Source organism: Anomaloglossus baeobatrachus, chromosome 2, assembly GCF_048569485.1.
Source record: "Anomaloglossus baeobatrachus isolate aAnoBae1 chromosome 2, aAnoBae1.hap1, whole genome shotgun sequence".
In the NCBI taxonomy this organism is placed as follows: domain Eukaryota; kingdom Metazoa; phylum Chordata; class Amphibia; order Anura; family Aromobatidae; genus Anomaloglossus; species Anomaloglossus baeobatrachus.
In genome coordinates this window covers 588,934,760-588,953,785 of record NC_134354.1, presented here as the reverse complement: position 1 = coordinate 588,953,785, position 19,026 = coordinate 588,934,760, and the positions used below count along the sequence as shown (strand labels likewise).

General features: G+C 49.7%; 1 long non-coding RNA gene across 1 annotated transcript; it reads right to left on the bottom strand.

Moving 5' to 3' along the window:
• Positions 1–17,670: 17,670 nt before the first annotated feature.
• On the bottom strand, positions 17,671–18,053 carry LOC142290414 (uncharacterized). Its single transcript, XR_012750301.1, has 2 exons — positions 17,967–18,053; positions 17,671–17,898 (listed from the first exon to the last, which is right to left on the bottom strand). It is a non-coding gene; the product is annotated as an uncharacterized LOC142290414 (long non-coding RNA).
• Between the last annotated feature and the right edge of the window lie 973 nt (positions 18,054–19,026).

The following is a 19,026-nucleotide window of genomic DNA, read 5'->3' as shown; positions in this document are numbered from 1 at the left end:
CGGCCGCCGGCATGTCAGGGCACTCAGCTGGGCGCTCGGCCGCCGGCATGTCAGGGCGCTCGGCTGGGCGCTCGGCCGCCGGCATGTCAGGGCACTCAGCTGAGCGCTCGGCCGCCGGCATGTCAGGGCACTCAGCTGGGTGCTCGGCCGCCGGCATGTCAGGGCGCTCAGCTGGGCGCTCGGCCGCCGGCATGTCAGGGCGCTCAGCTGAGCGCTCGGCCACCGGCATGTCAGGGCACTCAGCTGAGCGCTCGGCCGGTACTGTAAAGAAGAACTGGGCACTCGGCCGCCGGCAGCATGTCAGGGCGCTCAGCTGAGCGCTCGGCCGCCGGCATGTCAGGGCGCTCAGCTGGGCGCCCGACCACCGGCATGTGACGGCTCTCAGCTGGGCACTCGGCCGCCGGCATGTCAGGGCACTCAGCTGAGCGCTCGGCCACCGGCGTGTCAGGGCGCTCGGCTGGGCGCCCGATCGCCGGCATGTGACGGCTCTCAGCTGAGCGCTCGGCCGCCGGCATGTCAGGGCGCTCAGCCGAGCGCTCGGCCGCCGGCGTGTCAGGGTGCTCAGATGGGCGCTCGGCCGCCGGCGTGTCAGGGCGCTCAGATGAGCGCTCGGCCGGTACTGTAAAGAAGAACTGGGCGCTCGGCCACCGGCGTGTCACGGCGCCCGGCTGGGCGCCCGACCGCCGGCATGCGATGGCTCTCAGCTGAGTGCTCTGCCGCCGGCGTGTCAGGGTGCTCAGATGGGTGCTCGGCCGCCGGCGTGTCAGGGCGCTCAGATGGGCGCTCGGCCGGTACTGTAAAGAAGAACTGGGCGCTCGGCCGCCGGCATGTCAGGGCGCTCAGCTGAGCGCTCGGCCGCCGGCATGTCAGGGCGCTCAGCTGGGCGCTCGGCTGAGCGCTCGGCCGCCGGCGTGTCAGGGCGCTCGGCTGGGTGCCCGACTGCCGGCATGTGACGGCTCTCAGCTGAGCGCTCGGCCGCCGGCATGTCAGGGCGCTCAGCTGGGCGCTCGGCCGCCGGCATGTCAGGGCGCTCAGCTGGGCGCTCGGCCGCCGGCATGTCAGGGCGCTCAGCTGGGCGCTCGGCCGCCGGCATGTCAGGGTACTGTAAAGAAGAAGTAAAAAAAATTAAAAAAAATAACGCTTTCCGTTTACTATGTCTGACTTTCGGGGTACGTCTTACATTAGCCGACCCCCCCAAAACCCCCACTACGTCTTACTATCGGGGGTGTCTTACTATCGGGGAAACATGGTAGCGCAACAAGGATCATAGGAGTTTCCCAATACACAGTCCAGAAAATCCCAAGCGTGAAACCTGAGAGCAAGCTCACTCCGTTAGCCATACGGGTGAGCGGGACCCGACTAGTTTCAAACTACAGGGGCCAACAAGTAGAGACAGTGCCAAGGAAAATGTCACAGGCTAACAAGCAACACCATTGGGTACGGACCCCAGCGTACTCCCTCCATGCTACAGTGGTGCTAAGAATTCCGGTTTACAAGTTGTCGGTGTCAGTGTTATTGGACTGAGTACGCAGTGACCCTTTCCTCCCCAACGGTACTCCCCTCTCCCCATCACCAAGCCCCGGGCCACTTCCCCCTACACATGGAGGGGTTAAACACCTGGCTGCCATACCATTGCCACCGGGCGCTTCCAAGAGCAGCGGTGGTATTCCACATTACCACGCACCATGGGTGGCGTCACGAACTCTAATCACAAAATCCCCTGTAAATACTCCCGCCTTTTATTCCGGGTGTCCACACGACCCCTCTCGGATCCAGAGACCCCTCGAGCCACCATGGATCTGGGTCTAAGCAGCAGCCCGGCTGCTGGCGCTAGTGCGGTACACAGGCCCACAGTGTTGAAAGTGTAATATCTTTGTGCACTTGTAGATTGTGTAACACGACCATATAACATGTAGTCACGGCTGCATCCAGTATTACAGCTCAGGCCTATTTATTGCTCTTAGTAGCAGGACCTGGTGAAGCCGCTATTTTCCCTACAGAGCTGGGTCTCACAGATAATGAAGAGGATGCTGCTCTCCACATAATGCTGCGGTCACATAGCTGATGGGCAGGGATACAAAATCAGATCCCCCTGAACTAATTTTGATGACCTATTCTACAGATAAGTGATCAGGGAAGCTGTTGTTGTTACTGATGATAATTCTGGAAACATACCACTTAGGGAATGTGTAATGACATTTTTGGGGGCAGATCACACCATGGAAACTACTATTAAAATACTTGAATAACCATATGCATCTATTGCTGTGCAGAGTTTCAGGCATTTCAGCATTTTTTACCCACTTTGGGTTTCTAAAACCACCCAGTCGTTAAAAGAAGTGACCGCTCCATTCTTTTGGTGTTTTCCACTTAGCAGACGCTCTGTGCTTTAAAATGCAGATCAATGGGAAGGTTCGGAATATGCCCAGAAGTTTTTTGTTGCGTTTACCATCGATTTTTCTTAAAAGTGCAGTAAAAAATATGTGACAAAAACAATGAGAAAACAATAAAAGAAAAACCAAACATGGTGAAAACCATAAATGCTAGGAAACGACTGTAAAACTACACAGAAGAGGGGTCAGGAAAAAAACCGCAATGGTTTTCAGCATCTTCTGCTTGAGAAACATGGCGGTTTTGCTTGAGTTTAAAATCCCTTGTGTGCACATAACCTTAGGTTTTCCGGTTTTGGAAACCCATTCCCTGCAGTTGTCGCGGGCGGAGGAGGGGACGCTGCGCTCACCCACTGCTCGGGTCCGGCTACTGCTGCTGCTGCTGCTTGGTGGTGGCTCGAGTGGTGGGCCGGATTCCGGGGACTCGAGCGGCGTTCCTCGCCCGTGAGTGAAAGGGGGGTTGTTTGGTTTAGGGATATTGCCCGTGACGCCACCCACGGTTGTGGTGAGGTTGTGACACCACCGCTGCACTGGACGGGGATCCCGGGAGCGATGACAGGGAGCAACTTGGATGTTGTTTTCTCCCCTCCGTGGGTTGGGGGGTTGGTTGTCCCGGGGCCCGGTGAGGGGTAGGGATGGCAGGCGGGTTACGGGGCCTGGTGAGGTGCAGGGTCGCGGGGGCAGCGCGGTGCCGCACAGCACGGTGGTACTCACTTAGCCAGTAATTCACACGGAGTCTCTGGTCAAACAAACGGCTGGATGGACGGGTCCCACAGGCGGCTGCGGTGTTTTTCCCCTGACCCCTGGTTGGTTGTGTAAGTCCTTTCCTTCACCTTCGTGTACGCTCCTCCTGCGCTCCGGTTTCCAGCTGGCTCCCCGGTTCGGTACCGGTGGGCCACCGCCCAGCCCCGGTCCATACGGTTCACTCCAATCAGCCTCTCCTGCAGACGGTCACCACCGTCTGCCAACCTTGCTGGGTGCCCGGGCCACACACCCGGACACGGTCAGTCTCCTCTCCTACCACTTCACTCTGTAAAACTGATCTGAAACTGAACTCCTTTTCCCGCCTCCAGGACTGTGAACTCCTCGGTGGGCGGGACCAACCGCCTGGCCCACCCCCTGGTGTGGACATCAGCCCCTGGAGGAAGGCAACAAGGACTTGTGTTTGACTTCGGCACAAGTCAAACACAAATCCTTGTTGCCTTCCTCCAGGGGCTGATGTCCACACCAGGGGGTGGGCCAGACGGTTGGTCCCGCCCACCGAGGAGTTCACAGTCCTGGAGGGGTGTGTTGGTGTAGTACCTGTGACGTCCTGGCTTGTCCAGGGCACCACACATTGTTTGTTTATTTGATTCACTCTCCCCAGGTCTGCTATTGTCTGCAACGCTGATGTCACATCACAATGACAGCACTGCAACCAATCAAGGAGCTCAGCAGCTAACCGATTGGCTACATCGCTGCTGATGTGATGTCAGAGATGCAGACAATTATAGACCCCAAAAAATATGTGCAAACATACGCTAATTTACACTGTTTTTGGAGCAGAAACTGAGCAGAATCTTGCCAAATTCTCATAATCTCAAAACAATTTATTTTTAAGCTTTAACATAGCTATGAAACTTGTTTTGGATTGTCAAGTGCAGAACCACCATCAGCACATGAATGTAGCTTCAAAACCACCAGCAGCACATGAATGTAGCTTCAGAACCACCATCAGCACATGAATGTAGCATCAGAACCACCATCAGCACATGAATTTAGCATCAGACCCACCCATCAGCACATCAATGAAGCTTCAGAACCACCATCAGTACATGAATGCTGCACCAGAAGCACCATCAGCACATGAATGCAGCACGAGAACCACCATCAGCACATGAATGCAGCACCAGAACCACCATCATCACATGAATGCAGCACCAGAACCACCATCAGCACAGGAATGTAGCTTCAGAACCACCATCAGCACATGAATGCAGAGCCAGGGCAACAATCAGTATATGAATGTTGCACCAGAACCATCATCAGCACATGAATACAGCACCAGAACCACCACCAGAACATGAATGCAGTGCCAGAACCACCATCAACACATAAATGCAGCATCAGAACCACCATCAGCACATGAATGCAGCGGTAGAACCATCATCAGCACAGAAATGCAGCACCAAAGCCAAAGTCAGCACATAACTGCAGCGTCAAAATTAACGTCAGTACATGAATCATGCTTAGCCCCATGTACAATTGGATTGTATGAACCTACAACTCTCAATTTGTCCTTAACAATGGTAAGGAGATGCTGAGAGTTGTTGTTATCAATTATCAGACTGCGGGTTATACAAGAACCACAGTACTGATAAGACGCATGCAGCATCACAAATAAACATTTACATCCAGGCACCTTATAAGTGACATCATCTCTGATCAGAGTCGTTCCCATCCCTTTTGTTTCCACGTAGTACAGACACCATCATGAGATTTCATGCCCTCAACTCATTTCTGAAGACGTCCCTCTTTGTTTTTCAGCAGTACTTCCTGACATAGTGCCTTTAAATATAAATGTATCATTATTCTAATCCATTAATATAAATATTTCCCATGCTGCAACCCTGAATAAATAATTGCTGTAGTTTCTTCAAAAAATATCTCCACCCATATACACACTGCCCTTATCCAAAATATCCCCTCACACTACCCCTCTTCATAATATACCCACACGCTGCCACTCTCCTTAATATACCCCCCACGCTGCCACTCTCCTTAATATACCCCCACGCTGCCACTCTCCTTAATATACCCCCACGCTGCCACTCTCCTTAATATACCCCCACGCTGCCACTCTCCTTAATATACCCCCCCACGCTGCCACTCTCCTTAATATAACCCCCATGCTGCTTCTCTCCTTAATATACCCACACTGCCAATGTCCTTAATATACTTCCATGGTGCCACTCTAATTAATATACCTCATGCTACCGCTCTCCTTAATATACTCCCACACTGGTACTCTCCTTAATATACCCCCACACTGCCACCCTCCTTAATATGCCCCCACACTGCCACTCTTCTTAATATATCCCGACACTGCCACTCTCCTTAATACACCCCCACAGTGCTACTCTCCTTAATATACCCCACGCTGCCACTCTCATTAATATACCCCCCATGTCGCTTTCCTTAATATGCCCCCAAGCTGCCACTCTCATTAATATACCCCCATGCTGCCAGTCTCATTAATATACCACTCCCACACTGCCTCTGCAAAATATTTCCCTCCCACAGTGCCCTTTTGTAAAATATCCTCCCCTCACACACACATACACACTGCCCACTCTGAATAAAGTACTTTCTCCACTACCTCTCAGAAAGCTGTGTCCCTTTCATGATTGTTCTCCCCTTCTACAGTCCAGTTCATCTTCCTCTCCTCCATGAAGCGCTCACCACCACCACTTCCCAATGTGTCTCTGTGGTGCCCGCAGCAGTGTGATGACGTCAGCAAGGTGCTGATCTCATCACGCTGATGCACGTTGGAGCCCAGACCCGAGCGCCGCACTACGCTGTTCAAATGTATTTACGGCTGAGAGACGCAAATACATTTGATCAGGAAGGAGAGAGCTGCGGTCACCATCACTCTCCTCAGCAGTGTGTATGCCGGGCGCAGAATCGCACAGCAGGGCCGACACAGCACAGCGCACACTGCGGAGTAGAGCGGCGGTGACTGAAGATTGAGCAGCCACTACAGGCACCAGCCCACTACAGGCACCGGCCCTTCTGGCATTTGCCAGAATTGCCCTATGGCTAGTCCAGCCCTGCATGTGAGATAGCGCACTTGCCGATGTCAGCTGCTGGCCACTGCACACCTACTACAGACTATATGGGGCGGTGAGGGAGGTGAGTAGAATGGGGATTTTTTTGTCTGGTTTTTTTTATGAGCTAGAGACAGAACGGGGACTGTATATACCAAAAAATGGCTCAGGATAAGGACATTTATACCAAGATGGGCCTAAGAAAGGGTCCTTATACACCAGGCTGTGGATCATTTATATCAGGATGGGCCCAGGATAAGAACATATATACCTAGATAGGCCCAAGATAAGGCATAAATACCAGGATGGGCCCAGCATGAGGACATATATTCAAGGATGAGTACATATGTGACCCCCTGGCTTTACCAAGGTGTTGCAGGTTTCTGCACTGCCTTTATCTTAGGTGCAGGGCCCACCCTCCTTGGTTCTGGGAGCCTTGACCCGGGCACTGAACACCAGAACACAAAATCATAAGCCACCTCACACCACACCTTGCCAGTGTGTCGCCCCCGTGCCAGCAGCCAGGCTGCTCGGATGCGGATCTGCGGTGGCTCTGTCACGGACGGTTGCCACCTCTGCTGCGGTAAAGGGGCTGCTCGAGGGCACTCGGATCCGGAATCGTGTCTGGGGCTTGAGTGGTGACCGTACCCGGGGCTCGTGCAACCGCCCATCCTCACAACAGTGAAAAAAGGGGTATTTACAGGGGAGATAGTCTTTTGTCTGTGATGTCACCCGTGGGTTGCGGTGATGGGATGGTGGCACCACCGCTGCCTCTTGAGGCCAGTGTCCAGGACCGATGGCGTCGGGCAGCAAGGTGGTATCCCCTCCACGGGTAGGGGAGGTGTAGTCCCGGGGGCCCAGATGTAAGTGGGGAGCCGTGCGGGGGCGCCTTAGGCAGGTTGGACCGGGTGACACTGGTGTACTCACGGTTAGAAATAATCCACACAGAGTCTGTACTGTAAACCAAGGCCAGATGCCGGTTGCCGTTGGAGTGGTGTGCTGGCCCCCCACACGGGTTAGCAAAGTAGGGACCCTTCCTCCTGCACTTGTGTCTTGCTGTGTGTTGATTAAACCTGCTTGAAACGGGAGAAATCCGCTCCCCTGCAGCTTTGTACGCAGAGGGAGCCGTTGCCCACAAACTATGACCCGTGGGATTTTAATGGGTTCTTAGCGGACACCCTATCCCCCACATTGGGCTGCCGGTTTTCTCTATCTAAGCTTCTCTCTTCGGGAACAAGGCCTGGTACCTTGTCCTGCTGGTCAATGAACAAGTGGCTTGAAGCTTGCCTCGTCCTAGGGTCCAGGTACCCCGCCTATGTACATCCTCCGGACCGGAGTCCCGTTGTCGGTACCGGCAGGCTACAACCCTGCCCTGGTCCACTTCAGTTCTCCCGTGACTGGATCTCCGTTGCCTAAGGCCCTACACTGCCATCTGCCACCTAGTCGGTTCTCCCGTGGTCCAAGGGCTCCAACCCTGACCACACTGCACTTCAGCTCCACTGTCAGACTCCTCACTGTTTGACTCTGTCTGATTGACTCCAACTCCAGACTTCACCGAACTCCGCACTGAACTCTGCGCTGAACTCAGCCCACAACTCTTTGGTTCCCACCCCTTGTCACCTCAAGACCCCTAGGTGGGCGTTCCCATCCGCCTGGTCCCGCCCACTGGTGTGTCCTGGCTGTCATGTCATGTGTCCTGGGGGGTGACTAGGATTTGTGTCTGGTGTTTCTGTGTGTGAGATGTGGTGTTAATTCCCAAGGAGGATGCGATTCCGGTACCCTTATTGGGGGGTACAGTCATCTGTTACTTCCTGGTTTTGCCAGCGCGTCACAGCTCGAGGAGTCTCCGGGCCGGGGGGGTCATGTGGCCACTCAAATAAAGTTGGTATTTAGAGGGGATTGTGTTAAATCTCGTGACGCCACCCATGGTATGTGGTAATTTGGAGTACCACCGCTGCAGTTGGGAGTACCCAGGGTGATGGAATGGGGCAGCCAGGTGTTGGGACCCTCCACAGGTAGGGGGGATCCCCCAGGACTCTGTGATGGTGAGGGGGAATGCTGTTGGGTGCGAAGGGGTCACTTGCGTACTCAGTTCATAAAGCTGACACCGACAACTGGATAAACCAAAGTTCTGGATACAGCTGCCACTTAGGGGAGCTCGTTCGGGTCCCGTTCCCGATGGTGCTGCCTGGTGATCCGAGACCTGCCTCCTGGCACTAAGTTTACTTCTCTGTTGGTCCCGGTAGTATGGACCTTGCCGGGTCCCGCTCCCCACTATGGCTAAGTGTGGGAGCTTGCTCTCAGGGTTCCCGCTTGGGATTTCCTGGACCGTTTATGTGGAAAGTCCTATCCCCCTCCTTGCGCTAGTACCCCGATTTTGGAGCGGGTGGAGAGCGGATCTTGAAGGCTTCGTTCTCGTCGGGTCAATTGTCAGGTTACCTGAAGCTGCTCCCTGACCTAGGGTCCACATACACCGTTGTGCCCTGGTCCCATCCCGGTGATGGTGCAAAGCCGCTGGCTGTCCTCCTCGACACTTCCGTGCCCCTTTCAGATTGCGCAATACCCTGTGACGACCTGATAGTCCAGGGGCATCACACCAGCACACCAGTGGGTAGGACCAGTTGGGAACGGGCTTGCCCACCTAGGGTCTAGACAGGATGGTGAGAGGGATATAGTAAACAGTTCAGGAAGTAGCAGGGAGTTAAGTGGTGACTCTCAAGAGGAGAGGTCACAAAGAGTTGGAGCTCCCAGGGAGGGGTTGTAGCCCCTAGAAGACGGCTAGGTTGCAGACAGGTGGTCCGGGACCACAAGAGTCAGAGACCTGGTCTCGGTGGACTGGATTGGTGGTCCAGTAACTGGTCCAGGACTGAGCATGGCAGGGTACATGGACCCTAGGTCGTGGTGATGCTATATGCAACCTGGCAATTCGCTTGTAGCGAGTAGAGTCTTCATGTTCTACTCCCATGTGCCCAGAGATTGGCAGCGCCAGCACACTGAGGGGGATAGGTTTCCCAAATAACGGCCAGAAAATCCCACGTGCCTGCAGCCAAGGGCATTGCTCCACATAACTAGGGAGCGGGACCTGGATGGTTTCAAGCCTATGGATCAACAATTAACAATTTGTGTACGGACGAGGGCCTTCGGATCACCCAACAGGGCTATAGGAAGAGGCATATCCGGACGGGTTCTCCCAGGAGGCAGCGGCACCCAGAGACTTGGTTTAACATCTGTCCCTGTGAATTCTTCTCGCCTGCTTGCTACTACTATGGTGATCTGAGTGAGTACCCTGCAGCCCCGACCCTCCTGCCTGTCCTGCGACCCACACAGCGCTTCCCAGCATCATCCTTCCAAGTCCCCGGGGCCTCCCTACCTGCGGAGGGAATCATCACCAGGCTGCCCCAACACCATCAGCCCCGGGTACTCCCAATGGCAGCGGCGGTACTCCCCATTACCGCAACCCGCAGGTGGCGTCACGAACTTTCCTCCTGTATATATCCCCTTTTTATTCTGGAGTGTCCACTAGGCCCCTGGGTCCGGGTCCCTCGAGCCATGATCATCCCCGGTTCGAGCAGGCCAAGCACTCAAGGGCAGTACACATATATACTAGAATGGGCCCAGAGTGAGAACGTATATACCAGGACGGGCCCAGGATAATGCATAAATATCAGAATATGCCCAGTATTAGGACATATACACCAGGATGGGTACATACACTACAGTTCAAAAGTTTGGGGTCACCCAGACAATTTGGTATTTTCCATGAAAAATCATACTTTTTTTTATCAAATGAGTTGCATAATGAATAGAAAATATAGTCCAGACATTGACGAGGTTAGAAATAATGATTTTTACTTGAAATAATAATTTTCTCCTTCAAACTTTGCTTTCGGCACAGAATCCTCCCTTTGCAGCAATTACAGCTTTGCAGACTTTTGGCATTCTAGCTGTTAATTTGCGGAGGTAATCTGGAGATATTTCACCCCATGCTTCCCCCCTCCCATAGGTTGGATTGGCTTGATGGGCACTTTTTGCGCATCATACGGTCAAGCTGCTCCCACAACAGCTCAATAGGGTTGAGATCTGGTGACTGGGCAGGCCACTCCATTACAGATAGGGAAGAAGCAGGCAGCTTTTATTCTAAATAGTTCATGCATAATTTGGAGGTGTGCTTTGGGTCATTGTCCTGTTGTAGAATGAAATTGGCTCCAATCATCCGCTTTCCACAGGGTATGGCATGGCGTTGTAAAATGGAGTGATAGCCTTCCTTATTCAAAATCCCTTTTACCTTGTACAAATCTCCCACTTTACCAGCACCAAAGCAACCCCAGACCATCACATTACCTCCATCATTCTTGACAGATGGCGTCAGGCACTCTTCCAGCATCTTTTCAGTTCTGCATCTCATAAATGTTCTCCTGTGTGATCCAAATACATCAAACTTCAATTTGTCTGTCCATAACACTTTTTTCCAATCTTCCTCTGACCACTGTCTGTGTTCTTGTGCCCATATTAATCTTTTCCTTTTATTAGCCAGTTTCAGATATGGCTTTTTCTTTGCCACTCTGCCCTGAAAGCTAGCATTCCGGAGTCGCCTCTTCACTGTAGACGTTGACACTGGCGTTTTGGGGGTACTATTTTATGAAGCTGCCAGTTGAGGATCTGTGAGGCATTGTGTCACCCCTGCAGAGGTCAAACCGCTCGGATCCAGGGTCTGCTGTGGCTCGAGGGTCTCCGGACCCAGGGACTTGCGGCCACTCAAATGTAAAGGGGGTATTTACATGGCATAAGAGTTTGTGATGCCACCCGTGGTTCGCAGTAAGGGGAGTACTGCCGCTGTCGATGGGAGTACCCGGGGGAGATGGAGTGGGGGCAGCCAGATGACGCTTCCCTCCATGGGTAGGGGAGACCCCGGGACTTTGGATGGTGGTGTTGGGGAGCGGGGTGCGGATTGGAAGCAGGGGAGGACCATGTACTCACTCAGGCAGTGTTGGTGATGATGCGGCCGCAAAGCCGACTCTGACAACAAGGTGAACCAAGTCTCTGGGTGACGCTGCCCTCTTGGGTGAGCCCGTCCGGGTATCCATCCCCTATAGTACTGTCGGGTGGTCCGGAGCCTGCCTCCGTGCACAAATTTGAAGTGTTCTGGTGGCCCGTTGGCATAAAACTGTCCGGGCCCCACTCCCTAGTGTTTGTAGTGGAGCTGTGCTCTCAAGGGCTCACGCTTGGGATTTCAGTGGGCTGCTTGGGTTGGAAAGCCCTATCTCCCTCGTTGCGCCAGTACCCCTGATCTCTGAGCTTCTTGGGGAAAGTCCATAAAGTCATTATCCTCCACAGGTTAATTGCCGGGTTTGCTTGAAGCTACTCCCTGACCTAAGGTCCAGTACCCCGCCATGCTTTTGGTCCTAGACCGGTTATTAGACTCCTATGTCATGATGTATGTAGTTTTCTCCATCCCATATTTTTGTATAAGATGTCTTGGGATGTAAGTGACCATACCTTCCCCTAGCCTGTATCATATTGCACTCAGGCTTCAGCAGTAGCTATTGTCATTGATTTGGTGGGGGTTGCATATGTATATTGTTCTTCTCAGCATGGGACTTCTCCAATCTACAACTTGGTAAACAGAACAGAGCCAGCAGTCTAAAGTCCATTCATGCATCAAATGGCCAGGGGGAGGTGTGCCCAACTAAGGGGCTGATCCCAGGAGAGAAGAACATGTTAGTTCAGTTAGTTGGATCTCGGCTGGAGAAGGACTAGGATCTATAGCTGAGGCTGGATCCTGGGGTCTGTGTGTGTGGACTGTTACAGACTAGAGATCCGCGGCCACGTGAGATTGTGTTTTGTTGTTCACCTGTTGGACTCAAGGAACTCATATAAGGACCATTGCCCTAATTCCCCTGGCATCGGAATACCAGGCGGTGCCCCTGGATCTTTTGTTTTTCTGTTGTGGACTCCTTGCAGATTTGAAGGATTTATATTTAGGTTTGCTGCTTATTCTTTGTGGTTCCAATAAAGCCCTTTGGATTGTTCCTTGGCCTGGCGTCCCTTACTGCTCTGTTGCATACCCCGTCACAAACTGGTAGCAGCGGTGGGATCAGAGCAGAAGAAATGGAGGACAATGGCCAATCAACGTCTGAAACCAGAACCTCAGGATACAGGAACTGGACTGTGGTGAGCCTACAAACAAAGGCCCGTGAAGTAGGAGTTCGTTTCAAAGGACTCTCCAAGGAGCAGCTGATTGAGGCGCTAGAAGGAGTCTGCTCGCAAAATGACGTGGAGGAAGGATCCTCACAGCAAACGGAAGAAAGACGGGAGCTGGAGGTAAATACCCAAAAAAGTCAATGGGTTGTGTGGTATGAGGAGGAGATGGCACTGCTTGGAGATGAGGTCACCATTGAATATAAGATGGATGCCATTCGCAGAGCTCAAGAGAGGGCATTGCTGGAGAGGAGGTTTGCTGTAAAAGCAGCTAGAGGCTCCAGACAAACTTTAACCACAGCACCAACTATGAGGGAATTCTCCGTAGTGTCCCGCAAGGACTTTAAGCCATTTAATGAAGCTGCAGGCGACATTGAGGGCTTCTTCCAGGACTTTGAGCATCAGTGCCGATTAATGGAAGTCCCGGACAGGGAGCGTGTCCGGCATCTGGTTGGGCTCCTAGAGGGGGGAGCTGCTGAAGCCTATAGAGCTATGGACCCTCGGTGGAACTGTGAGTATGCGGAGATTAAACAGACTATTCTAGAAAATTATGCTGTGACCCCAGATACTTATAGGACTCAGTTCCGTGCTTTAGCCTGTGATGGGGAAGTGTCTTTTAAGATATATGCTCATAGAATCAAACAAATATGTAATCGCTGGCTGGAGGCAGAGGAGGCCTTATCTTGGGAGACCTTCCTGCAGGTCATCCTAAAAGAACAATTCTTTGCCCAGTGCCCCGCTGAGATCCGGGAATGGGTGCGTGAGAGAAAACCAGCGACAGTGGAGGAAGCTGCTGCTCTAGCTGATGAGGTGCTCACTATCAAGCCTCAGTGGAGGGTTCTGTTGGAGGATGGAGAGACGCCTAACAGCTCCACAACACCGGATGCCCCCAGTTATTCTGTCCCCATTGTTCCCTGTTCCTCTAAGCCACCACATGTTGATTTCCATGTTAATGTGCCTCCAGTTGCTTCTACTGCACTTTCTGGAATACGCCGGGGAGAGGAAGTAACAGAGCGCAGGTGTTATGTTTGTAGGCATCCCGGGCATTTGCAGGCCTCATGCCCAGCCAGCCCATGGAGGAATCATCCTCAAACCCCTACAGCACCTTCAGGTGGGAGCCGGCCTCCAAGTTCCCCTACCCCTTACCCAAGAGGACGCCTTGGATGGAGGGAGACCCAGCTCAGATGCTATCAATGTGGACAGCCAGGGCATCGGCAAGTCTCCTGCCCAGCTGTTCAAATGAGGACTGATCCTGCACCCAATCGGATTGTTAATTATTTACAGCCCAGTGCCATGGAGGAAGATGTGGCACCGCTATGTGAGGACTGGCCTAGTGACTCAGCCCCCCATGTTGCACCACCAGGAGTTTACGGGGTGCGACCCGCAGTTATGACGACTTCTGTTCATCAAGGTAAGCACTTGCAGGAGGTTGTGCTGGATGGACAGAGACTTGTTGGATTTTGTGACTCGGGTGCTTTCCTCACACTGGCTGATCCCCGAGTGGTTCGGACTGAGGCAATCCATAGAGGACCTGGGATTGTCATTGAACTGGCTGGTGGACAATGGAGGACTATTCCCACAGCCACTGTGGATCTGAACTTTGGTTTTGGGGTCAGGCGATGTGTGGTTGGGGTGATGGGTGGTCTGCCCGCAGCTGTTCTCCTGGGCAATGATGTGGGAGAGCTACGATGCCAATTTGTGGCTGCATGAAGCCACATGTAAGTAATGCTCTGCCTATGTGTACTTAACCAGTGACCTGTAGAGGTCCCTAGTACGTACACAAGTTGGGAGGGGAAGGAATTGTTATGATGTATGTAGTTTTCTCCATCCCATATTTTGGTATAAGATGTCTTGGGATGTAAGTGACCATACCTTCCCCCAGCCTGTATCATATTGCACTCAGGCTTCAGCAGTAGCTATTGTCATTGATTTGGTGGGGGTTGCATATGTATATTGTTCTTCTCAGCATGGGACTTCTCCAATCTACAACTTGGTAAACAGAACAGAGCCAGCAGTCTAAAGTCCATTCATGCATCAAATGGCCAGGGGGAGGTGTGCCCAACTAAGGGGCTGATCCCAGGAGAGAAGAACATGTTAGTTCAGTTAGTTGGATCTCGGCTGGAGAAGGACTAGGATCTATAGCTGAGGCTGGATCCTGGGGTCTGTGTGTGTGGACTGTTACAGACTGGAGATCCGCGGCCACGTGGGATTGTGTTTTGTTGTTCACCTGTTGGACTCAAGGAACTCATATAAGGACCATTGCCCTAATTCCCCTGGGATTGGAATACCAGGCGGTGCCCCTGGATCTTTTGTTTTTCTGTTGTGGACTCCTTGCAGATTTGAAGGATTTATATTTATGTTTGCTGCTTATTCTTTGTGGTTCCAATAAAGCCCTTTGGATTGTTCCTTGGCCTGGCGTCCCTTACTGCTCTGTTGCATACCCCGTCACATCATATGCCTCCCGTCCTCCAAGACCGGGTCCAGGCACCCAGCCTCAATACCCTGCGACCGGGTCTCCGACTCCTCCGGTCCTAGACCACCATCTGCGACCCAACCTGTAACTCCCCAGGAGCCACACGCTCCCCTAGCTCCTCACCATTCGAGGGCTACACTCAACTCCTGCTTCCTCTCCTCTCCTGTACTCCCTCTCACCATTCTACCTGACACCTAGGTGGGCAGCCTTATTCCAGCTTACCAGCCCACTGGTGTATCTGGCAGGGTGTGGTGTGAGGTGTTGTTGGGATTTGGATGCTGATAGAGGCAGTACCATAGGTTGGGAACGCAGAACCATGGGGGGTTGAGTCCTGCACTAAGAGACAAAGAGCGTGCAGTACCCTGTGACGCCCTGACTAGTCCAGGGGCGTCACATTCCCCCTTGGTTAAACGTAGTTCATCCCCATAGTATATATATATATATATATATATATAAAGAAAATGGAAAATTATAAAATAGAAAATTTTATATATATATATATATATATATATAATTTTATGCAGTGTGTGCAGTGCCCGGAGTAATAATAGCAGTGTGCCGCCTTCTTCTCTTTTCTCTGTGGCGTTTATAGAATAAGAAATTACTTAATCAATACTGCGCTCCTCCAGGTGGCCGCTGGCGAGACGTCCTTGAGACATATGGGGCTCGTCACACTACTCAACACAGAACAAATCTGATGGATCCTATCCAACATCTGAGAAAGGAGCTCCAGATTCCATCCTGATATGTTATCTGACCCTGGGAAAGCTGGGTGACTGTCCATATGACCGCAATTACAGGAACAGCCACTCTGTGCAGTCATTTATGCTAACACACACCACAATTATCATGATTTTTCACATGTAAATATAATAATCCAGGCCCAAACAACAGATGGCGTTATCTACAATGAGACATATATCACACAAGGAAGTGTACACTTCAACCCTTTTTGGGAAGAAAAAAAAAAAAGGCTATTTCCCTTTTTTTTCCTTGATCGTTTTTCTATAATATTTTAAATGTTTGTAGGAAGTACAAAAAAAAAACATGTGAGGTTTTCATTTTATTTTCTTTGATTGTATTATGTTTTTGGTTTTGTTTTTTTTCTTTAAATCCGGTTGGATTCACTGTTCCCGGATATTTGTGGATGTGAGATTTTGTTTTTTAATTTTCGGTTTATTTTTATTGCATTTTATTTGTTTTTGGGGGTTTTGTTTTTTTTGTTTTTTTTTTTTAAACCTGGTTGGATTCACTGATCCCGGGTATTTTTGCATGTGATGTTTTTATTTATTTTATTATTATTTTCTATTCTCTTTGATTGTATTTTGTTTTTTTGTTTTTTTTAAACCCGGTTGCATTCACTGATCTTGGATGTTTGTGCATGTGAGGTCTCTGTTTTTTATTTTAATTCTGTTATTTTTGGGGGGGTGGTGGTTTAACCCTGTTGAATCCAATCATCCCGGATATACTGTGAGGTTTTTATTATTTTCTTTTAATTTTGTTAATTTTCTGTTTTTGTTTTTTTTTTCTTTGTCTTTTTTTAAACCCAGTTGCATTCACTGATCCCAAGTATTTTTGCATGTGATAATTTTATTTTTTAAATTTTCTGTTTATTTTCTGTGATTGTATTTTGTTTATATGTTTGTTTTTTTTTCTTTAAATCTGGTTGGATCCACTGATCTTGGATATTTGTGCATGTGAGGGCTCTGGTTTTTATTTTTAATTTTCTATTTGTTTTTTTTTTTTTGTTGCTTTTTTTTAAACCCAGTTGGATCCACTCATCCCGGATATTTGTGCATGTGAGTGAGGTTTTTATTTTTTTTTTATTTTGTTTATTTTCTTTGATTGGGGTTTTTTTTGTTTGCTTTTTTTAAACCCAGTTGCATTCACTGATCCCAGGTGATGTTTTTATTTTATTATATTTTAGTTTCTGTTTATTTTCTTTGTTTGTGTTTTGTTTTTTTAGGTTTGTTTTCTTTTCTTTAAACCTGGGTTGTATTCACTGATTATTATATGTATTTGTTTCTTGGGTTGTTTTTTTTTGTTTGTTTTGCTTTTTTTTAAACCTGGTTGGATTCACTTATTTTTGAATGTGATGATTTTATTATAATTTGTACTTCTTTAAGTGTTTGTGATGTTTTTATTATAATTCTTACTTCTTTAATTATTTGTGATGTTTTTCTTATAATTCTTACTTCTTTAATTATTTGTTTTTTATTTTTTTTGTTTGTTTTTTTTTCAAACCCTGTTGGATGCACTGATTCTGGGTGTTTGTGGTCCCACCCATCACTAATCATATATTTCCATCCAACTTTGTGGAGATTTTTTTTTTCTTTTTTAATAAAAAGTTTAACAATGGGGTTTTAATATTTGTCACTTTGTATTTACAGATATGAGCTGATTATAGACCCTGGACCGATAGGAGCCTGATGCCGGCCATATCCTCTAACGTATGGTGTCCTGCAGCTGATCAGTGTGGTCTCTATGCAGGAACACATGCCTGCAAGAAGAACCCCGGCCCCTCTTTAAGATCCCACATGCCTGCAAGAAGAACCCCGGCCCCCTTTAAGATCCCACATGCCTGCAAGAAGAACCCCGCCCCCCTTTAAGATCCCACATGCCTGCAAGAAGAACCCCGGCCCCCCTTTAAGATCCCACATGTCTACAAGAAGAACCCTGGCCCCCCTTTAAGATCCCACATGTCTACAAGAAGAACCCTGGCCCCCTTTAAGACCCCAGCTTAGATAAAGCACAAAAAGATTGAGGCGTTTTACTAAAAAAAAAAACAACCAGAACAGAAGAGTTTTTGCGCCTTAGGTTTATTAACAGATATCTCCAGCGGCATCCAGCGTCTTTTGGACTCAGCACGGGTTTGGTGAAGCCTACAAGCGATATTTTGGATTCACTACGGTTTTGGTGGAGTCTTCAGAAGTCTTTTGGATTCACCCAGGGTTTGCTGAAGTCTTGAGACGCGGCGTCGCTGTGTGGAGACCTCTTCACCGTCTGTGATGGCGCCTTCTGTGCTTGTGAACTGAGTCAAGAAGAAGCCATCATTACTACACATTCTGTCCACAGGCAAGTGTGTACATAGATATTTACCTGTCCTATGGCCGGGGTGGCGCTTTATGGGGGTCCTCCTGGCTCTGCGTCGCCGCCGATGTCCACTGCGTTCATTCAGCGGTCCGGTCCAGGAGTATGACGATAAATGATAGCCGCATGGCTTTTTATAGTTTCTAACTACTGTGACCTCATAATATGATGACATAGCAAGTGGGTGTGGCCCCTTTATTTAGTCAGCGAGCGAGGCTCCATTATTTACTTAGCGAGGCTCCATTATTTACTTAGCGAGGCTCCATTATTTACTTAGTGAGGCTCCATTATTTACTCAGCGAGGCTCCATTATTTACTCAGGAGCTTCATTATTTACTCAGCGAGGCTCCATTATTTACTCAGGAGCTTCATTATTTACTCAGCGAGGCTCCATTATTTACTTAGCGAGGCTCCATTATTTACTTAGTGAGGCTCCATTATTTACTTAGCGAGGCTCCATTATTTACTTAGCGAGGCTTCATTATTTACTCAGTGAGGCTCCATTATTTACTTAGCGAGGCTCCATTATTTACTTAGTGAGGCTCCATTATTTACTCAGCAAGGCTCCATTATTTACTTACTGAGGCTCCATTATTTACTTAGTGAGGCTTCATTATTTACTCAGCGAGCTCCATTATTTACTCAACGAGCGAGGTTACGGGGGCGGGTGGGGGTCACTGGCACTATTAATGGTGACATTATGGCTGCCGTCATAGGGACAGTCAAAATACTTCTTCTGTTTTACTGCATAAGTGCACAAGACAATAATTAAAATAATACTGCTCCCCATATACAAATATACTGCCCTTATATTCAAGAATATATCTACTATAATACGGCCCCTATGTACAAGAATATATCTACTATAATACTGCTCCTATGTACAAGAATATAAATACTATAAAACTGCCCCTATGTACAAGCATATAACTGCTATAATACTGCTCCTATGTACAAGCATATAACTGCTATAATACTGCTCCTATGTACAAGAATATAACTACTATAATACTGCCCCCCTATTCCCAAGAATATAACTACTATATTACTGCTCCTATGCGCAAGAATA